This window comes from Salvelinus fontinalis, chromosome 37 (assembly GCF_029448725.1).
Source record: "Salvelinus fontinalis isolate EN_2023a chromosome 37, ASM2944872v1, whole genome shotgun sequence".
Classification (NCBI taxonomy): Eukaryota; Metazoa; Chordata; class Actinopteri; order Salmoniformes; family Salmonidae; genus Salvelinus; species Salvelinus fontinalis.
The window spans coordinates 26,033,881-26,056,176 of NC_074701.1; the positions used below are offsets into that span (position 1 = coordinate 26,033,881).

The 22,296-nt window shown below is 40.8% G+C and overlaps 1 pseudogene; it reads left to right on the forward strand.

The window, feature by feature from the left end:
* Nucleotides 1-9,715: 9,715 nt before the first annotated feature.
* LOC129835965 (D(1C) dopamine receptor-like) lies at nt 9,716-11,053 on the forward strand (annotated as a pseudogene).
* The last annotated feature ends 11,243 nt before the right edge of the window (nt 11,054-22,296 follow it).

Genomic DNA, 22,296 nt, shown 5'->3' on the forward strand with positions numbered 1-22,296 from the left:
TTGTGGTGCCCCTACTTTCTAGTTAATTACATTTACCTGATTAAAACCTGTTGAGGATGGGGGCGCTGTTGTCACTATTTATGCTAATCGTGTCATTTTTGAAACGGCTTCCCACAAAATTCTTGATCGTACAATATGCATATTATTATTATTATTGGATAGAAAACAGTCTATAGTTTCTATAGGAGTTGAAATTTTGTCTCTAAGTGGAACAGAACCCATTCTACAGCAATTTCCCTGACATGGAGTCAGATTTCAGAAATGTTGGCCCCTGATCTGGAGTCAGTTAAAAGGGCACTGTTATTGCTATGAGTATACGGACACTACTTACGTCTTCCCCTGGATGCCTTTACGTGATGACGATTTGAATGGGGTCGATTGCGCGTTCACAGGCACTATAAATTAAAAAACCCTGTAGCTAGCAAGTCTTTTCTTGCTGCGTAATGCGCCTGGAGGACATCGACCCGCACTTGTTCCAAGCATTAGTGGAGGGAGTAATATTACTCTGGTCATGTTTCTACTCGTTATGGGAGTTAAAAACATCATAAGGTAGTTAATTTAAAGCGTTTTATAGCAATTTATATCCGTTTAGTGCGATTTTGGGACATTTATTTCTGAAACGCTGTGAATTGCTGGGCACGCTTCCAGTTCATCCCGAACGCAGTTGGCATTTCCACATGGCAAGAGGACAGCTTTCCACCAAAAGACAATTAGACCCAAGAAAGGATCCTTTGCCCAAGATACTGATGGAAGAACAGCTCAAAGTAGGACATTTTTATTATGATAAATCGTGTTTCTGTCGAAAAATGTTAGTGGCTTAGGACGCCATGTTTTTTGACGTAGCTTCGCTTGGCGCAAACTGTATTGAAAAGTAAGGATAATTAAAAAAATGTAATTCCGCGATTGTATTAAGAATTAAATTGTCTATCAATCCCTGTCCACCCTATATTTTTTAGTCACGTTTATGAGTATTTATGTATAAGAGTAGATCACTGTCTAATATGGCGCACGGACATTTTCTCACCAGCTGGGCTACATTTCACATTGTCTAACCATGATTTTGGTGGCTAAATATAAACATTTTCGATCAAACTCTATATGGATTGTGTAATATGATGTTACAGGAGTGTCATCTGAAGAATTCTGAGAAGGTTAGTGAAAAAATTAATATATTTTGGCGATGTTGACGTTATCGCTCACTTTGGCTAGAATCAATGCTGGGCTGCTATGTGCTATGTGCTATGCTAATATAACGATTTATTGTGTTTTCGCTGTAAGACACTTAGAAAATCTGAAATATTGTCTGTATTCACAGGATCTGTGTCTTTCGATTAGTGTATGTTGTGTATTTTTACGAAATGTTTGATGATTAGTAAGTAGGTAAACACGTTGCTCTATGTAGTTATTCTAGTCCATTTGTGACGGTGGGTGCAATTGTAACCTATGCCATCTACCTGAAATATGCACTTTTTTCTAACAAAACCTATCCCATACCATAAATATGTTATCAGACTGTCATCTGATGAGTTTTTTTCTTGGTTAGGGGCTATAAATATCTTAGTTTAGCCGAATTGGTGATAGCTACTGGTGTTGGTGGACAAATAAAAGATGGTGGATTATGCTAATGTGTTTTTAGGTAATAGATGTACATCTTTACATATTGTGTCTTCCCTGTAAAACATTTTAAAAATCGGACATGTTGGCTGGATTCACAAGATCTGTGTCTTTCATTAGCTGTATTGGACTTTAATGTGTGAAAGTTAAATATTTTAAAAAAATATTTTTTTTGAATTTCGCGGCACTGGTTTTTCAGTGGGGGTGGGGGGGGAGTGCCGCTAGCGGCACTCTCATCCTAGACAGGTTTTAACTTAGTCAGGTAATATTAATCACAGAGAAATTATTTTATAGAATAGCATGTCATATCACTTAATCCGGCATAGCCAAAGACACGACACTATTTTGCACCCCAGTATCTCTACTTGCACATCATCATCTGCACATCTATCACTCCAGTGTCAATGCTAAATTGAAATTATTTTGCCTCTATAGCCTATTTATTGCCTTACCTCCCTAATCTTACTACATTTTCACACACTGTACATATATTTTTCTACTGTGTTATTGACTGTACATTTGTTTATCCCATGTGTAACTCTGTGTTGTTGTTTTTGTCGAACTGTTTTGCTTTATCTTTGCCAGGTCGCAGTTATAAATGATAACTTGTTCTCAACTGGCCTACCTGGTTAAATAAAATAAAAAAAGAATTGTACTCTTTGGCCTGAATGCCAAGCGTCACGTCTGGAGGAAACCAGGCACCATCCCTACAGTGAAGCATGGTGGTGGCAGTATCATGCTGTTGGGATGTTTTTCAGCAGCAGGGACTGGTAGAATAGTCCGGATCGAGGTTAAGATGAAAGGAGCAAGGTACAGAGAGGTCTTTGATGAAAATCTACTTCAGAGAGCTCAGGACCTCAGACTGGGGTGAAGGTTCACCTTCCAACAGGACAAGAACTTTAAGCACACAGCCAAGACAATGCAGGAGTGGCTTCGGGATAAGTCTCTGAATGTCCTTGAGTGGCCCAGCCAGAGCCCAGACTTGAACCCAATCAAACATCTCTGCAGAGACCTTTTTTTTGCCTTGCCATTATGGGGTATTGTGTGTGGATTGATGGGGGGGGGGGGGGGGGGGTTAATCAATTTAAGAATATGGTTGTAGTGTAACAAAAATGTGGAAAAAGTCAACAGGACAGAATACTTTCAAAATGCACTGTAGGTTATGTTTATTCATATACATTCTATATATAGGACAACAATCTAAAAATCTTTCACAGCCAGTAGTGGTGACTAGGCACATTTAAAACAAGGGGCCATTTTAACCCCTTGAACTTCTCCAAAAAGAAACAAGCTGTGATGAAACTCATTGTCCATTTAGGTTCTCTACCTGCTTGAAAATGTTTCACACATTATATAGGCAAATGTTTTTCTTATTAGGCTACTGTCCAGAGCATTAATGTCCAATAACTTAAGCTAGTATAATGTTCTTTTCTCTACCAGTCAAAAGTTTGGACACACCTAGTCGTTCAATAGTTTTTCTTTATTTTTACTATTTTCTACATTGTAGAATAATAGTGAAGACATCAAAACTATGAAATAACACATATGGAATCATGAAGTAACCAAAAAAATAGTGTTAAACAAATGAAAATATATTTTATATTCTTCAAAGTAGCCACCCTTTGCCTTGATGACAGCTTTGCACAGTCTTTGCATTATCTCAACCAGCTTCACCTGGAATGCTTTTCCAACAGTCTTGAATTCGTTCCCACATATGCTGAGCACTTGTTGACTGCTTATCCTTCACTCTGTGGTCCAACTTATCTCAATTGGGTTGAGGTCAGGTGATTGTGGAGGACAGGTCATTTGATGAAGCACTCCATTACTCTCCTTATTGGTCAAATAGCCCGTACACAGACTGGAAGTGTGATAGTCCCACTAAACGGAAATCAGATGGGATGGCGTATCGTTGCAGAATGAAGTGGTAGCCATGCTGGTTAAGTGTGCCTTGAATTCTAAATATATCACAGACAGTGTCACCAGAAAAGCATCCCCACACCATCATACCTCCTCCTCCATGCTTCACGGTGGGAACCACACATGCGGAGATCATCCGTTCACCTACTCTGCGTCTCACCAAGACAGGGCGGTTGGAATCCAAAAATCTTACATTTGGACTCATCAGACCAAAGGACAGATTTCCACCAGTCTAATGTCCATTGCTCGTGTTTCTTGTCCCAAGCAAGTCTCTTATTATTATTGGTGTCCTTCTGTAGTCGTTTCTTTGCAGCAATTTGACCATGAAGACCAGAGTCAACCAGTCTCCTCTGAACAGTTGATGTTGAGATGTGTCTGTTACTTGAACTCTGTGATGCATTTATTTGGGCTGCAATTTGAAGCTGGTAACTCTAATAAACTTATCCTCTGCAGCATAATTAACTCTGGGTCTTCTTTTTCTGTGGCGGTCCTCATGAGAGCCAGTTTCATCACAGCGCTTGATGGTTTTTGCGACTGCACTTGAAGAAACTTTCAAAGTTCTTGAAAGGTTTTGCATTGGCTGACCTTCAAGTCTTAAAGTAATGATAGACTGTCATTTATCTTTGCTTATTTGAGCTGGTCTTGACATAATATGGACTTGGTCTTTTACCACATAGGGTTAGCTTTTGTATACCACCCCTACCTTGTCACAACACAACTGATTGGCTCAAATATATTAAGAAGGAAAGATATTCTACAAATTAACTTTTAACAAGGCACACCTGTTCATTGAAATGCATTCTAGGTGCCTACCTCATGAAGCTGGTTGAGTGAATGCCAGGAGTGTGCAAAGCTGTCATCAGGGTAAAGGGTGGCTACATTGAAGAATCTCAAATTTAAAATATATTTTTTATTTGTTTAACACTGTTTTGGATTCAACATGATTCATTTACATTTACATTTTAATCATTTAGCAGACACTCTTATCCAGAGCGACTTACAGTAGAGTGCATACATTTTATTAGATTTACATTACATACTGAGACAAGGATATCCCTACCGGCCAAACCCTCCCTAACCCGGATGACGCTATGCCAATTGTGCGTCGCCCCACGGACCTCCCGGTTGCGGCCGGCTGCGACAGAGCCTGGGCGCGAACCCAGAGACTCTGGTGGCGCAGCTAGCACTGCGATGCAGTGCCCTAGACCACTGCGCCACCCGGGCGCATATTAAGGTGACTCCATGTGTGTTATTTCATAGTTTTGATGTTGTCACTATTATTATACAATGTCGAAAATAGTCAAAATAAAAAAAAGCCCTTGAATGAGTAAGTGTGTCCAAACTTTGACTGGTACTGTATATGTTGGCTAAACATTGACATGATTGACATCACTGTTGTTGTCTCTTGCTAGCCACATGAGGTTTTGTCGTGTCTGCTAGCGTTGGGGGAAATGTAACCTAGTTTTAAAAGAAAAAGAGGACCGAGCACGCCCCCATTCTCATCGACGGGTTGTAGTGGAGCAGGTTGAGAGCCTCAAGTTCCTTGTTGTCCACATCACCAACAAACTAACATGGTCCAAGCACACCAAGACAGTCGTGAAGAGGGCACGACTAAACCTACTCCCCCTCAGGAGACTGAAAAGATTTGGCATGGGTCCTCAGATCCTCAAAAGGTTCTACAGCTGCACCATCGAGAGCATCCTGACTGGTTGCATCACTGCCTGGTTGTCACGTTCTGACCCTAGTTATTGTGTTAACTTCTTCTAATCCTTTGTTTTTTGGTCAGGACGTGAGCTGGGTGGGCATTCTATGTGTTGTGTTTCTATGTTGGGTGTAATGTGTTGCCTGATATGGTTCTCAATTAGAGGCAGGTGTTTGACGTTTCCTCTGATTGAGAACCATATTAAGGTAGGCTGTTCTCACTGTTTGTTTGTGGGTGATTGTCTTCCGTGTCTGTATGTATGTTCGTACCACACGGGACTGTAGCGTTGGTTTGTAGTCTGTACCTATTCGTGCGTTCTTCGTGTATTTGTAAGTTCTCATGTTTTAGGTCAGTCTACGTCGTTTATTTGTTTTGTAGTTTGTTAAAGAGTTTTCGTGTTTCGTCGTTCTGTTAATAAATATTCATTATGTCTTCACAACCCGCTGCATTTTGGTCTGATCCCTACTCCTCCTCTTCAGACGAAGAGGAGGAGAGAAACCGTTACACTGGTATGCAACTGCTCGGACTCTGACCGCAGGGCACTACAGAGGGTAGTGCGCACGGCCCAGTACATCACTGGGGCCAAGCTTCCTGCCATGCAGGACCTCTATACCAGGCAGTGTCAGAGGAAAGCCCTAAAAATTGTCAAAGACTCCAGCCACCCTAGTATTTGACTGTTATCTCTACTACCACACGGCAAGCGGTACCGGAGTGCCAAGTCTAGTTCCAAGAGGCTTCTAAACATCTTCTACCCACAAGCCATAAGACTCCTGAACATCGAATCAAATGGCTACCCAGACTATCTGCATCACCCCCCCCCCCCCCCCCTCCCCTTTACGCTGCTGTTGCTCTCTGTTTGTTATCTATGCACAGTCACTTTAGTAACTCAACCTACATATACATATTACCTAATTTACCTCGACTAACCGGTGCCCCCACACATTGACTCTGTACCTGTACCACCTATTGGCCCTATGTCTAATACTGTAGGTATACTATTGCCTATTATTTCCACAACCATGCGTAGGCCTATTTACTACTATATTACTATTTTTTTATTGCTTTGGTGCAATTTTTCACAAGGATGTGGTATATTTTCACAACTCTTAGTACAAAATTCAAAACAGATCATCAAAACTCTAAGCACATTTTCAATTGCAACACACAAAATCACAGTCACTTCACCAAACTGAGTGTTTCATCTAGAAATCCATGTTTCACATTGCAATACATGTTCATATGGATGAATTGCCTTTCACAATGCAATACTCTATTTTACTTTTGATATGATTCTCTTCTCATTTGTTAAAATACATTTTACTATTACTTAATTCGACTGCTCTTAATTGATAAACCTATAGATTTTTAACTGGTTTGTCTACTATAGAGTTTGTAAAAACACCAGTTTTATTAACATCAGGGAAGAGGCGACTCCGGGATGCTGGCCTTCTAGGCAGAGTTCCTCTGTCCAGAGTCTGTTCTTTTGCCCATCTTAATCTTTAATTTTTATTGGCTTGTCTGAGATATGTTTTTTTCTTTGCAACTCTGCCTAGAAGGCCAGCATCCCGGAGTTGGGATAGAGACATAAAAAGGATCTCTAAGGTCAGGGCGTGACAGTTAGCGTATGTGGTTTGTGTGTGTGTGTGTGTTAGAGTGTCAGTGTAGTATGTGTGAGTGTGTGGGTAGAGTCTAGTGCGTGTGCATAGAGCCAGTGCAAGGGAGTCAGTACAAAACAATTTAAGATAAATAAATAATAAAGGGGGTCAATGTCAATAGTCTGCGTAGACATTTGATTAGCTGTTCAGCAGTCTATGGTTTGGCAGTAGAAGCTATTCAGGTGCCTTTTGGTCCCAGACTTGGCGCTCCGGTACCGTTTGCCATCCCGTAGCAGAGAGAACAGTTTATGACTTGTGTGGCTGGAGACTTTGACCATTTTTAGGGCCTTCCTCTGACACGGCCTGGTATAGAGGTCCTGGATGGCAGGGAGTTCGGCCCCAGTGGTGTACTGGGCCGTACACACTACCCTCTGTAGCGGCTTGCGGTCGGATGCCGAGCAGTTGCCAAGCGGTGAAGCCAGTACACCACCGGGGCGGAACTCCCTGCCATCCAGGACCTCTATACCAGGCCGTGTCAGAGGAAGGCCCTAAAAATTGTCAGTCATGAGTCCAGTCATGAGTCCAGTCATGCCCTCAATGGTGCAGCTGTATACTATTTTCTTCACAACTGTTGTTTTTTTTGGATCATAATAGTTCCTTAGTGATATGGACACCGAGGACCTTGAAGCTCTCGACCCGCTCCACTACAGCCCCGTCGATGTGAATGGCGGCATATTTAATGTGGTCTCAATCAAATGATCCATAACCTATAGACGGTCTGGGCAATTCCAGTCCTGACTACAATAATCACCTAATCATGATCTTCAGTTTAGAATGCAATTTGATTAAATCAGCTGTGTTTGCTAGGGATGGAGAAAAGGTGCGAAACCAATCAGGCCCTCGAGGACTGGAGTTGCCCACCCCTGGCCTATAGGCTATGAAGTGCATGCTCAGAGAAGCACAGTTATATTTCTAAGATAGCTGCTCAGATGGTGTAAATAAAATATTCCAACCATGAGCCCCGTCCTGCCCTGCTTTTGCTGATCAAAAACAGTTGTGTGCTGCCTAACCATTAGCTGTGCTGTGTAAGCCTTAAGTGGCATTTCAGGAGGCTTCTTCCGAATGTTTATTTGATTATGCCTAGTGCAAAAAATGCACTGTTCTGTTAAGTTTGAGAAGGAAAGTACGAATATGAGAAGGAGGACCCGGAGGTTCACTTTGATAACTTGCTACTACAATAATTGATTTTATTAAAAACAATACATTTGATTAAAAACAATTCTGTCCTAATATTTATATATTTCCTAATCCCCTTTTATGTTTGTGTATTGTTCGATACTACTGCACCGTTGGAGCTAGGAACAAGCATTTCGCTACACCCACAATAGCATCTGCTAAATATGTGCATGTGACCAATACATTTTGATTTGATTTGATCTTTCTTGCCCATCATGCATTTATCAGAGTTATTGACCTCATAATAAACCAGATTGCATTGTGGTGCTGAAACTTGGGTGGAAGGTAGCCTAGTGGTTAGAGTGTTGTTCTAGTAACTGAAAGGTTGCAAGATCAAATCCTCGAGCTGACAAGTAAAAGATCTGTTGTTCTGCCCCTGAACAAGGCAGTTAACCAACTGTTCTTAAGCTGTCATTGAAAATAACAATTTGTTCTTAACTGACTTACCTAGTAAAATAAAAAAGACACAGCACAATCAAATGGACAGCTCATGGTGCTGAAAGTAGGCAAATATGAGTAAGAATAATTAATTTCAACCATCTTCATTTTAATTTGACGTTACTAACCACAAGAGGGATCTATGTTGGAGACTATTTCTTCCTATTTAACCTTTACTGCAGTGGGTTAAATCAGGTTCACACAGTGTTTCTTGGTAGTCTTAAACACATCTACTTTGAAACAAAAGTATACACCTCACACACATGGTTATGTACTTAAAAAGAAGAAGACACCGGCACCTTATCAGATATAGAGCTCTGATTATATAAAGTGATCTTTAACAGCACCTTTGCCCGCAATGCTTTATGCTAGAAACAAGCTGTAAAATACCCAGAAAAGATGTGACTCAGATGCATGGGGATATAATTAGTTTGTTTCTTTGAAATTCAGAGGCTGAGCTACAACCTTCTATATCCGAGGAGACAAATACATTGACTTTGCTTGGAAAGTAATCTAATTCTGTCACTATCAGTTGATTAAGCTATTCACTTTTTGTACAATAGAAGATGTTAAAACCCAGACAGCTTTTAGGGAACATGTGTAACCTTCTCTCGTTGGGTTAAGCCACAGAAGAAGACTAGCTAGCAGTTAAAGCTAACTTTTTTTTCATTGGTAGGCCTACTCTGTCTGGGGTGAAAAGGTAGGCCTAACTTTTGAATGTACCATGCTCAGACTCCTAATGACTTCTCAAATGTGATTATTTGCAAACAGGGACAGTTTTGTTGCAAACATGACACACTGATTTGGCATTGGAGAAATATGATAATATGAATTGGCCTATCTCTCTGTCCATTCTTAGCCTGTAATTTTGATAATTTGTGTCGTATTAAAAGAGATTCTGCTAATATGTAAAATTATGTAGAATTGCATGAAATGTTTGGGAAACCTGTTGTAGGCTACAGATATGTCTGCCAATTTACTGGATGAGTTGAACACTGGTGCTAATTTTGTCTCATGGTTAGTGTCATCCTTGAGACGTCCATACCCCTTACCCATACCCAACCCCCTTTACATTTCAACTTTAATGGGGTGACGTCAGAGTTGTGACGTTCCAAGGATACGTTTAGACTTTTCAATTGTCTCACCTGCTATGAGTCATAGCCTATCACGTGAGAGGGAAGCAACCGATAGTTTTGGACGTTTTCTGTAGCCTCCTTTAGTCCATTTGAATGGATCCGGGTTTGGAAGCTGTCCGCTATATGAAAATAAAGACAGTGAACAAATACGTGGTTCAATGTGAAATCGAAGCGTTTCTACCCAAAGACAGAAAAGTGCAAATGGAAAACTATACTGGAAATGAAACTCAAGTTCGTTCGGAATCGGACAGCACAGACGAGGAGACCGGCGGGAATGGCGTGCGCGCGCTAATTGGATGCATTTTGTTTCTCCTCATTGTGTCGACACTGCTGGGGAACATGCTCGTGTGCGCTGCCGTAGTTAAGTTCAGGCACCTCCGGTCCAAGGTAACCAACTTTTTCGTGATTTCTCTGGCGGTGTCTGACCTCTTCGTTGCCGTCCTCGTGATGCCATGGGAGGCAATATCTGAGGTGACTGGCACCTGGCTGTTTGGTAGATTTTGTGGCATCTGGATAGCTTTTGACATAATGTGCTCGACGGCATCTATTCTTAATCTGTGTATCATAAGCGTGGACAGATACTGGGCTATAGCTAGTCCTTTTAGATATGAACGGAAAATGACCCACAGAGTTGCATTTATCATGATTGGAGTGGCGTGGACGCTGTCAATTCTCATCTCCTTCATACCTGTCCAACTGAACTGGCACATGGCCGACGAGGAGACGTCAGCGGGAAACTTTAGCAACCACTCTGAGAATTGCATAGCAAACTTGAACAAGACCTATGCTATTTCCTCATCACTGATCAGTTTCTATATCCCAGTGGTTATCATGGTTGCCACTTACACGAGGATTTACCGTATTGCGCAAACGCAGATACGGAGGATATCCTCCTTGGAGAGAGCCGCGGAGCAAGCGCAAAATAACCAACACCCAAACGTTTGCACGCACGAAAACGCATTAAAAACTGCTTTTAAAAAGGAAACAAAAGTGCTAAAGACCCTCTCCATTATCATGGGAGTTTTTGTGTTTTGCTGGCTGCCTTTTTTTGTCCTAAACTGCATGGTACCTTTCTGTGACCCTCCGTGCGTAAGCGACACCACGTTTACAATTTTCGTTTGGTTTGGTTGGGCCAACTCTTCGTTAAACCCTGTCATTTACGCATTTAACGCGGATTTCAGAAAAGCCTTTACAACTATTCTGGGCTGCAATAAAATTTGCTCAAGCAATACAGTGGAGGCTGTTAATTTCAGCAATGAATTGGTCTCCTATCACCACGACACAACGCTCCAAAAAGACGCACAAGTCTTGATGGCTACACAGCATCCTCACGCAATCCCAAACGTGGGAGAGGACACAACCCCACTGTCCGACAAAGTTTCTCTTATCTCAAACGCATCTCGCAATCACAAGAACACGATGCTGCCAGCCATCGTCCAATTCCAGTGTGACGGGGAAATTTCACTGGATACCATAACGCCATTTACTTCAGCCGGAGCCATGGAATGCGACTCAATCCCTGGTCAAATCCATGATTAGAATCTTGCCCAATTAATTGTAGGTTATGATTAATTGAAGTATTGCATTCTTGATTTGTTTATTTAAAATTATATTTTATTGTAAGATCATTAACTTATTTTATGCCGTGCGTAAGTCCGTGCGCAATGTTATAATAGCTTTATTATCTCACTGATCGTCATCGATACATTTATGCTGTGATTCTTTTAAATAGGCATGTCTTGATACATTAAGGAATTCACATAGAAATGTTAGTCTAGTTTTAGTCTTGCCACTACACACATTTCTAATTAAGGGAACACAATTGAATGAATAAGCGATGTTGTGTATTGTACGAGAGGATATCCATGATATTTTGTTTGTGAATGCTTTTCATATTCATGCCAAAATACTTGCTTTAATTCATGAGAATGGTGGTGGTATTTCTGTAGTCAAGTAGCTCTCAAACATGGGAGTAATCTATTTTTCAGCAATATTGGTAAAATAATTATTCATAAAAAGGCAATGATTTTGGTATAAATTGAAATGTTTAATCAGATATATAATAATGGAAACATTACTTGACATTATTATGTTGTGAAAATAGCTGTAAAAATGTCTTGCAATCTCTTTGCCACCTTTTACTAAAGTCAAGTCAAGTCATATTTGATTTAAAGTGCATTTCACAATGTCTCAAAACACTCTAGAGAAAAATAATGACAAAATATAAAATACAACATTTGTAAATTTAATATAATTCGACAAAATATGTAGAACAGATTATGTTCTCGCCAAGTCACTTCACTATAATTGTATGATGCATCTGTCCTCTGTATAGTTCCTGACAATACCATGTAACCCATGGTAACTGAACCACATCTTCCCCTCTGATAATTGCATCTATTTTTATTTTATGATTATTTTAGTGTCTTAAGCTGCTCTGCAGTATTGGGAGAAAGAAAATAGTATAGTGAGCCCTAATCCAAACTCCAATGTCCCCAAATGTTATCAAAATACAATTTGGAATATGATCTAAATTATCTTCCCTCAAAGACATTGCCTCCTATGAATCTAATATGAATACATAGGCCTACATTTTATAGGTGTTGTAGCCTACTGTTTCAAAAATGAATACATTTCACTTCACATCTGTTTAAAAAAAATACTTCAGATTCCTGAGAGCATCAAATTACACCAGCGCCCCTTTCATCTTCACAGGACAAAGGGTTGAAAAACAAAAGTAGCAGTATCCAGGACACTGAGGAGGCTGACCTGGTGAACCGCATGGCAGGTGTGTGGAGTGGACTGGACACACACACACACACACACACACACACACACACACACACACACACACACACACACACACACACACACACACACACACACACACACACACACACACACACACACACACACACACACGCCGGCCAGGGTAGTGGTGGTGGTGGAGTAGGGGGTTGGGTGGGGGCTAGTCTGAGTGCATGCCTTTATTTCCCCCCCAAAAAGTCTCAGCTACTGTAATGTCATACTACCATCTCATGTTATTAGTGGTGGTTTTTCAGCATATTAATATGACATTATCCTCCTCTCACCTCCCCTTCATTTAGCTTTCCAAATGGCTGCAGACATTTAATGAGACATTTCAAAGACCGTAATTAGTTTTACCATTTTGCAGTTTGACATTTTAGCATGGACTCATGCAGTGACTTGATCAAAATATAGCATTTTAACATCGTATTTTTGGGGGTTTTGAATTACAATTGATATTATATCTTTAGGAAGAGCATGTGGAAAACGAATTTAGGCAAAGAGAAATAGATCAAACATGTATACCTGAGCATATATAGCCACACATACAAGGGTGCACACACACACAAACTACTTTAATAATTTTTCCATTGGCAAGATGAGCAAATTTAGGCATGACCTGCCAGCAACAAACGGTGACACTACACATCCAAGTATATCTGACTAAATTATGAAAGACAAGCATTGTAATTTGAATTCCAAAAAGTAAGTGTGGAAGAGGTAAAAAAAATATTGTTGTCTATCAACAATGACAAGCCACTGGGGTCTTACAACTTGAATTGAAGATTACTGAGAATAATAGTGGACGATATTGCCACTCCTATTTGCCATATTTTCAATTTAAGCCTACTAGAAATTGTGTTCTACCTAAGAATAGTAAAGCCCCCTTTACTGGCTCAAATAGCCGACCAATCAGCCAAAATTGTGTTTGACCAGATACTATGCTATTTTACAGTAAACAAATTGACAACAGACTTTCAGCACGCTTATAGGGAAGGACATTCAACAAGCATAGCACTAACACAAATTACTGATGATTGGCTGAGAGAAATTGATGATAAAAAGATTGTGGGGGCTGTTTTGTTAGACTTCAGTGCGACTTTTGACATTATCGATCATAGTCAGCTGCTGGAAAAACTTGTGTTATGGCTTTATATTGTGGATAAAGAGTGACCTGTCTAACAGAACACAGAGGGTGTTCTTTAATGGAAGCCTCTTCAACATAATCCAGGTAAAATCAAGAATTCCCCAGGGCAGCTGTCTAGGCGCCTTACTTTTTTGAGTAAAGCCAGTGTGTCTATGAATGCGGATGACTCAACACTATACATGTCAGCTACTACAGCGACTGAAATAACTGCAACACTTTACAAAGAGCTGCAGTTAGTTTCAGAGCGGGTGGCAAGGAATAAGATAGTCCTAAATATTTGTAAAACTAAAATAATTGTATTTGGGACAAATCATTACCTAAACCCTAAACCTCAACTAAATATTGTAATAAATAATGTGGAAATTGAGCAAGTGGAGGTGAGTAAACTGCTTGGAGTAATCCTGGATTGTAAACTGTCATGGTCAAAACATATTTATACAACAGTAGCTAGATGGGGAGAAGTCTGTCCATAATAGCACTGCTATACCTTCTTAACATTACTATCAACAAGGCAGGTCCTACAGGCCTTAGTTTTGTCGCACCTGGACTACTGTTCAGGCGTGTGGTCAGGTGCCACAAAAAAGGACTTAGGAAAATTGCTCAGAAAAGGGCAGCACGGCTGGCCCTTGGATGTACACAGAGAGCAAACATTATTAATTTTTTAAATTTAACCTTTGTTTAACTAGGCAAGTCAGTATCTCCTGGCTCAAAGTGGAGGAGAGATTGACTTCATCACTACTTGTATTTATGAGAGGTATTGACATGTTGAATGCACCAAGCTATCTGTTTGAACTACTGGCGCACATCTCGGACACCCATGCATACCCCCATAAGAGGTCTCTTCACAGTCCTGAAGTCCAAAACAGACTATGGGAGGTGCACAGTACTACATGTAGTCATAGGTCTATGGAAATCTATTCCACATCAAGTAACTGATGCAAGCAGTAAAATTAGATTAAGGAACAGCTCAAAATATACCTTATGGAACAGCGGGCACTGTGAAGCAACACAAACGTATGCACAGACACATGCACACACACACATGATAACATAAGCACTATACACACACGTACACATGGATTTTGTATTGTAGAAATGTGGTAGTGGTGGGGTAGGGGCCTGAGGGCACACAGTGTGTTGTGAAATCTGTGTAATGTTTGTAAAATTGTATAACTGCCTTAATTTTGCTGGACCCCAGGAAGAGCAGTGGCTGCCCAAGGCAGCAGCTAATGGGGATCCATAATAAATACAAATACAAAACTGAAAGGTTGCTAGTTAAAATCCCAGAGCCGACAAGTTGAAAAATCTATCGATGTGCCTTTGAGCAAGACACTTAACCCAAATTGCTCCAGGGTTGCTGTTGATAATAGCTGACCCTGGCCGTGATCCCACTCAGAGTGTGTCTCAAGAAAGAGTTGTGAAATGCAGAAAACACAGGACAAATATAAGCACCCACCAAATTATTATTATTATTATACACACACTTCTCTCTGTGCCCCTTTGTGTCTAATGAATCCCTACACACACATAATTTGTAAAAACATCTGCAAAATAATCCAGGTCCAATTTATGATTGTTATAATAAACCTGAGCATTTCACAAATCTAAAATGAACCATTCCTTTGTATGATTTTATCAGTTAACAGCAAACTTTCTCTCTCTCTTGCTCTCTCTCACTCCATTTTCTTCATTGACTGAAAATATGTGATATTTCTATCTTTTCACAAGAACGCTGACCTTTAAGACACAGCTCACATGGTACCTGTCTGAGGTTTGCTATACTAAAGCACAGGATGTCTGCCTGCATCAGAAAAGGTGACCCCCCACCATCCCACCCCGAAATGACATACAGATCAATGAGCTGAAATTCTGTCCGAGGATAGAAACTAAAGTGCTATGTGCTGCAAAGGTTCATCAGCTGTAGAGTTACCTTCTGAAAGTGCCTGTGCATTTGAACAATGTTACATTTATTTGGTGAAACATCTCAGGCCAGTCATGAATGCAAAGAATTGATCATGTCTCTGAATGAGGTTTTATCAATTTAGACAGTCCATCACAATGGTGCACAGCCACAATGTTATTTTCAGTCTGTTTGGCTCTATGGGAGATGACTAAAATACAATTAAGATGACTATTGTCCAGAAATATTCTTTCATCTTGTAATCAACTAGACCATTCACTGTCTGTATGAAATCATTATTTAATTTCTGTTTTCAAGGTAGAAAATGTTTTAGACACACATGCACACACGCATGCAGGCAATCATCCACATACATTTTACCCATACCTGAGGGAGAGTAAGGATTACACATTATTATGGCTTTGTTGACTGAATTCCATCAGTCCAGAAATTGCCATGTGTGAGAGGGTCCCTGTTGTGACCAAACACAGCTAATACTGGGTGACATGATTTCAGCCCGAGGAGAGACTTGCACACGTTGCCTCATCAGAAAATGTAGTTCCATAAAATACCATAGATACTACACATTACATGTGCAAACTTGTAAAAGGACGTTATTGTTGGAACCCATTGTTGGTGCATTATTTCCCCTGTCAGAATGGGAAGGGGCATTAACCCCTTTCCTAGCCAAAAGACCCCGACTAGACAATCATTACTTCTCTCTGTAGTCGGATTGGTGCTATGCCAGAATGTGGACATCGTGGAGTCGGTGCGAGATATGGCTCAGAAAATGTACCTCAGTCCAGGGATGGGAGATGGAGCTGTACTCCTAATTATCCCAAAATGATGAATCGAGAAGATTAAAATACTGCTAGTTTTTTATTAACCTGACTTTTTGTCCGCATGCTTGGCTAGCTAATTCTAAAGCGACCTGTTGGATTCGACAACACTTCCGGTAGCTAGGCCCTACTTTCCTCAACGCTAGGTGTTGTATTTTTATGGAATCCAATGGGAATTAGCTATTGCATTGGTGCCTATGGTAGAGCCACCCGTTATGTTGACTGGAATTGTCACCATTGTTTTCAATGGTAAAAGGCCGTTCAGAGAAATCTTTATAATCCACAATCTTTGACTTCAGTCATGTTTATTTTACATTTACATCATGTGACCTCCTGCAGAGGCTGTTAATCAGAGGCTTGTTAGCCACTAATTATGGCCAGCCTCATTCTGTTTCCATAATGATGACAAATTGTTTCTCAGGTGGTCTGCTGGGACAAGAGATAGTGGGTGTGGTTGATTATATCTGTAAAGCCAACCTGGTCTCAGAACAATTCGTATGATTTGGGACGTTATTTCTGCCCCTCCATTTAGTATGATGTTATGTGACGTTATATTACGTTGTGTTACATTACGAATGGAATAGCGGTCATACGAATTGAAGGATGTATAGTATCATCCGTTATACCCGGTCGTACAATACCATACAATATGGAGGACGTCTTGCTCTGAGGCCAGGCTGCTTGTTGTGTTAGCATTTGTGGATAATGTTAGTGGCTAGCAGGTTAGGTGAAACTAACATATTAGATTAGGCTACTATGGTAAAGGTTAAGGGAAGGATTAGCTAACATTTCCTAAATAGTAGCAAAACACTTGATTCCCCAAAGTGACCTTTGGCTTGCTAAACAGCCTTAATCGACATCATCATTGCCCAGGAATAAGTTGTTGAGGTTTAACTGCCTCGCTCAAGAAAAGAACAGCAGTTTTAACCACCTTGCCAGCTCTGGGATTTGAACCAGCGGCCTTTTCAGTTACAAACCTAACACTCTTAACTGCTAGGCCACTCATCCTCCTCGAACAATATGCTGACTTTCATTTCTGTCTTATGTAATCAGGGCCCGGTTTCCTGATAACGATTCAATTTAGGCTTACAAGTGAAACATGCAGAGAGAACATTCTTTAAGTGTATCATTAAAAAATAAATAATAATTGACCCCCTTTTTCTCCCCAATTTCATGGTATCCAATTGTTAGTAGTTACTGTCTTGTCTCATCGCTGCAACTCCCATACGGACTCGGGAGAGGCGAAGGTTGAGAGCCACGTGTCCTCCGAAACACAACCCAACCAAGCCGCACTGCTTAACACAGTGCGCATCCAACCCGGAAGCCAGCCGCACCAATATGTCGGAGGAAACACCGTACACCTAGCATCCTGGTCAGCGCGCACTGCGCTGGGCCTGCCACAGAAGTCGCTAGTGCACGATGAGATAAGGATATCCCTGGCGGCCAAACGCTCCCTAACCCGGACGACGCTAGGCCAATTGTGCACCGCCCCATGGGCCTCCCAGTCGCGGCCGGCTGCGACAGAGCCTGGGCTCGAACCCAGAGTCTCTGGTGGCACAGCAACCACTGCACCACCCGGGAGGCCCTTAAGTGCATCATTGACGCGTGTGTTGATACTGATAGGATTGAAAGGAAGGCAGCGCTGCTCTCCAATCAGCTTTCACCATTCAAATCTTACTTTATCATTACAATTATTTCACAATACTGATGATGAATCAGCTCCTGAAGAGTTAAGCAGGTAGCCTGGCGAGTAGGAGTATTTGGCCAGTAACCGAAAGGTTGCTGATTCGAATCCCCGAGCTGACAAGGTAAAAATCTGTCATTCTGCCCCTGAGCAGCAAGGCAGTTAACCCACTGTTCCCTTGGTCCTGAAGACGTGGATGTCGATTAAGGCAACCCTCCGCACCTCTGATTCAGAGGGGTTGGGTTAAATGCGGAAGACACATTTCAGTTGAATGCATTCAGTTGTACAACTGACTAGGTATCCCCCTTTCCCTTGATACCACTGCAAATATTGAGGCGGCTTATTCTAATGCTTACCAAATAATAATAAACTTAATCACAGATTTGGCACATCGTTGCGCACATGTTGTTACACATCATGACATATTTTGCAAAAATTACAGACAGTAGCCTACAATTTGCAAAATATGATTAAATTGATTGAACATGAAATGTATTTCGTATGATTGAAATAGGCCTATACAGCCTATTATCCTACGGTATATTTTAATGCAGTCAATTCGGGTTTAATTTCAAGCATCTTTTTATACTTCGCTTGTTTGTAACAATTGCAAAGGAATTGGCAACTTTGTATTTGTAGTCAACTTTGTTCTGAGGTAGGGCCTCCCGAGTGGTGCAGTGGTCTAAGGCACTGCATCGCAGTGCTAGCTGTGCCACTAGATATTCTGGGTTCGAGTCCAGGCTCTGTCGCAGCCGGCTGCGACCGGGAGACCCATGGGGCGGCACACAATTGGCTAAGTTTCGTCCGGGCTAGGGGAGGGTTTGGCCGGCAGAGATGTCCTTGTCCAATCGTGCACTAGCGACTCCTGTGGCAAGCTGGGTGCAGTGCATGCTGACACGGTCGCCAGGTGTACGGCGTTTCCTCTGACACATTGGTGTGGCTATCTTCCGGGTTATGTGGGCATTGTGTCAAGAACCGGTGCTGCTTGGTTGGGTTGTGTTTCGGAGGAAGCACGGCTCTCAACCTTCGCCTCTCCCGAGTCCATACGGGAGTTGCAGTGATGAGACAAGACTGTAACTACCAATTGGATACCTTGAAAAAGGGGGTAAAAAAATAAAATAAAACAAACTTTGTCCTAATGTTATCAGTGGTCACAAAGAGACAAACCGTTTGATTCTATATTTAGCAGAGATCTGCTGTGTGTAAAATGACGCAGGAGGGCAAAAAGCAAACGATCGACGCACTTGCTGTTCTACGAGTGGTCTGAGGCAGTCGGTAAATAACAAGCATTTTAAAGTGCAGCTTTAGTAACAGTGGTTTTTGGAGACAGCTCAGAGATTTAACGATTCTCCTATGAAGGTTTCAATGATGAAAATAACATTAAAATGATATGGGAAAACCGTGCCCAGACCATTAGTAGGCTACATATCATATCTTGGAGGTACACAAACATATGTATAATAATATCCTTCATATGGCTCTGAGGCCAGCCTATTAAAGTACTGCTTGACAAAAGAGTATGCTCAATGGAGAATCTATTTGTCCTTTAGTCGTCCTTTAATAGACTTAATCTGGGTCCGGGAAAACTAGTCTGTTTTATATTAATCAGATAAATAAGAATCTCTAAATAAAGACACTGCATTAATTTAGTAACATTTCACCCCAAGCGTAACTTGACAAGATCCTGTAGCTCATGTGATTATGCCAAGTTCAATGCTTTTATTTGCACTCAGGAACTCCAATCATTAAACTCCAATAATACATCAAACCTGAAATGAACATAGATCCTGCATTTGAGATAATGTATAAAGGAGAATGTAAGAGCTGGGCCATTCAGACTGTTGACACTCAGTGACTCAACAGGAAACCCACTAAGCATTTACCAACAGCGACTTCATTTGGATGTTTTTTTCGTTTTTTTCCGTTTGTTTTGTTTTCGGGTTTTGTTCGGATGTATTTTTTTGTTTCTTGGGGTATTTTTTGTTGTTGTACTTGACCAAATCTGAACCAATCATAGAAGTCTATGTTTGGCTTAGATTTGGTCCAGTCCAGACCGGCCTTGATTTGGCCCAAACATAGACATCTATAATTGGTTCAGATATGGTCTAGTCCGGACCAAATCTGAACCAATCCACAATCATAGTTTGGACAGCACAGCGCAGTACAGTACAGTAGAGCACAGCAGATTACAGTACAGTACAGTACAGTACATTAAAGAAAAGTAAAGTATGGTACAGAACAGTACAGAAGGGCACAGTAGAGTACATTAAAGAAAAGTAACGTATAGTGTACTGTATTGTACCCTACTGTACCCTAATGTACTCTACTCTACTGAATTAAACTATACTGTACTGTACTACTCTTCTGAATTAAACCAAACTGTTCTGTACTCTACTGAATTAAACTCTACTGTACTGTACCGTCTTCTCTACTGAATAAAACTAGACTGTACTATGCTATACTGTGCTCTACTGTACTAAACTGTGCCGTACTGTAATGTGATGTTCAAACTTGTATAATATAGCCTAGACGTCTATGATTCGTTCAGATTTGGATCTGGTCTGCACCGACCAAAATTGTACTTGTTTGGGGGCAGAGCTCATTAGAATAATACCAAGCATGCTTTGCAAGTGTTTGTTTTTACATTTACACCAAAAAATACATATTTTCAACATCTGTAAATTACATATTTTCCGGACATATTTTCAAGCTGTTGAGATTTTTACATTTTCCTGAACTCTATGCTCACAAAGGCTCCTTTCAAATGCTGAATGACCTGGTATGATGGTGCATTTATCAGTTATACAGTTTAAAGCCATCATTTGTGCGTTTTTCCCAAAGTTGATCTTTAAAGTAACTATCCAGTGTTTCCAGATTTCTCTGAAATATGACCTATAATTAATTAGAATATGAGTGAAATAGTTTTCTTTCCCACATGTTTTTATTAGGTATGTTGAAAAGCAGCTTTTCTGTGTTGCAATGGTGTGGGCGTACCCCAACAACTGTATGGTGTGGGCGCATACCGCTCACTAAAAATATCCATGGAGTAGACTGCTGATTGTTTGAGAAGTTTGAGGTAGGGGTTTCTAAGTTATAGTTTTTTCTCAAATTTATGCTTTGGCCTTAAATACAAACATAGGAAGAGTCAACAACATTATTTGGCTATGAGTTAACAGAAAATTAACTTTTAAAATTGAGATTTTCACTGGACAGATGATTTAAAACTGCAACATTTTCTCTGAGCCTAGTGGCAAAATGTATTTAGTAGCACAAAATTATACTGAATTATAAATATATATATATATATATGCGCAACATACAACAATTTAAAAGATTTTGCTGAGTTATAGTTCATATAAAAATTGGGGGGGTTGGGGGATCTTCCATTTATCCTTCCACTTATACAGTATCTTTCAAATACACCTCCATATACCCCTTAAGAGAGGCATAATAAGTCATGTCAAACTGTGTAGAACTGCAGGAAGTACGTTTTTTTTTATTCACACTTGTCACACACACACACCTCAAAAAGAACAAAGTGAAGTGTCTCATGTTATGAGCTTAGAATAGATTAACAGTGCCACCATACCATAAAAGGGCACTTTTGTCTAGACGCGTGACAGGATAGCAAAGCCAGGCCATCAGTCAGTATGTCTGTGTTCTTCTGTATGCAATTCAACGAAGCACTGATTACTAGGTGTCGCAATGGAAATTTGTGCTGAGGGCAATCTTCATTGTATTTACATACACTATGGTAACTTTGCTGCAGAGCACGGTGCTTCTTCTCTGCTTCGCAATTAGATTCCCTCTGTCGTTACGGTCCGAGGGGTGACGACAGAGGCACCGCTCGGAGCCTCAATCAGTGTCTAATCACAGTCAATGGTTTCTTAAAGGCAGTCAGCTAGCAGCACATTGATTGCGAACATCGCTCGACAACAATTTAATGGAGATTGGTCTTCTCAAACCTCCCGCCTCGTCAAGGACTCTCTCAGTGTCATCAGCAGAGTGAAGGGAAAGATTAAGCTTGAAGGAAGGACAGAAAAAAGCTAATAGAATCACATTTCTAGAGAAACGTAACTTGCAGGCCAACACCCTGTTCACACATTTTGTTTTCGCAGAATTCTGCCGACGTGTGAATGCAGTAATGGCGTCTGCAATTTCTCTCCTCAAACCCACACGTGTAGGCCTAGCATGTTGCTGTGTGTCAACGAGTGGTGGCTGTTTTCCCCAATTCAATATGGTGTCTTGCTTGGGAATATTGAGACACTGAATCCCATTCA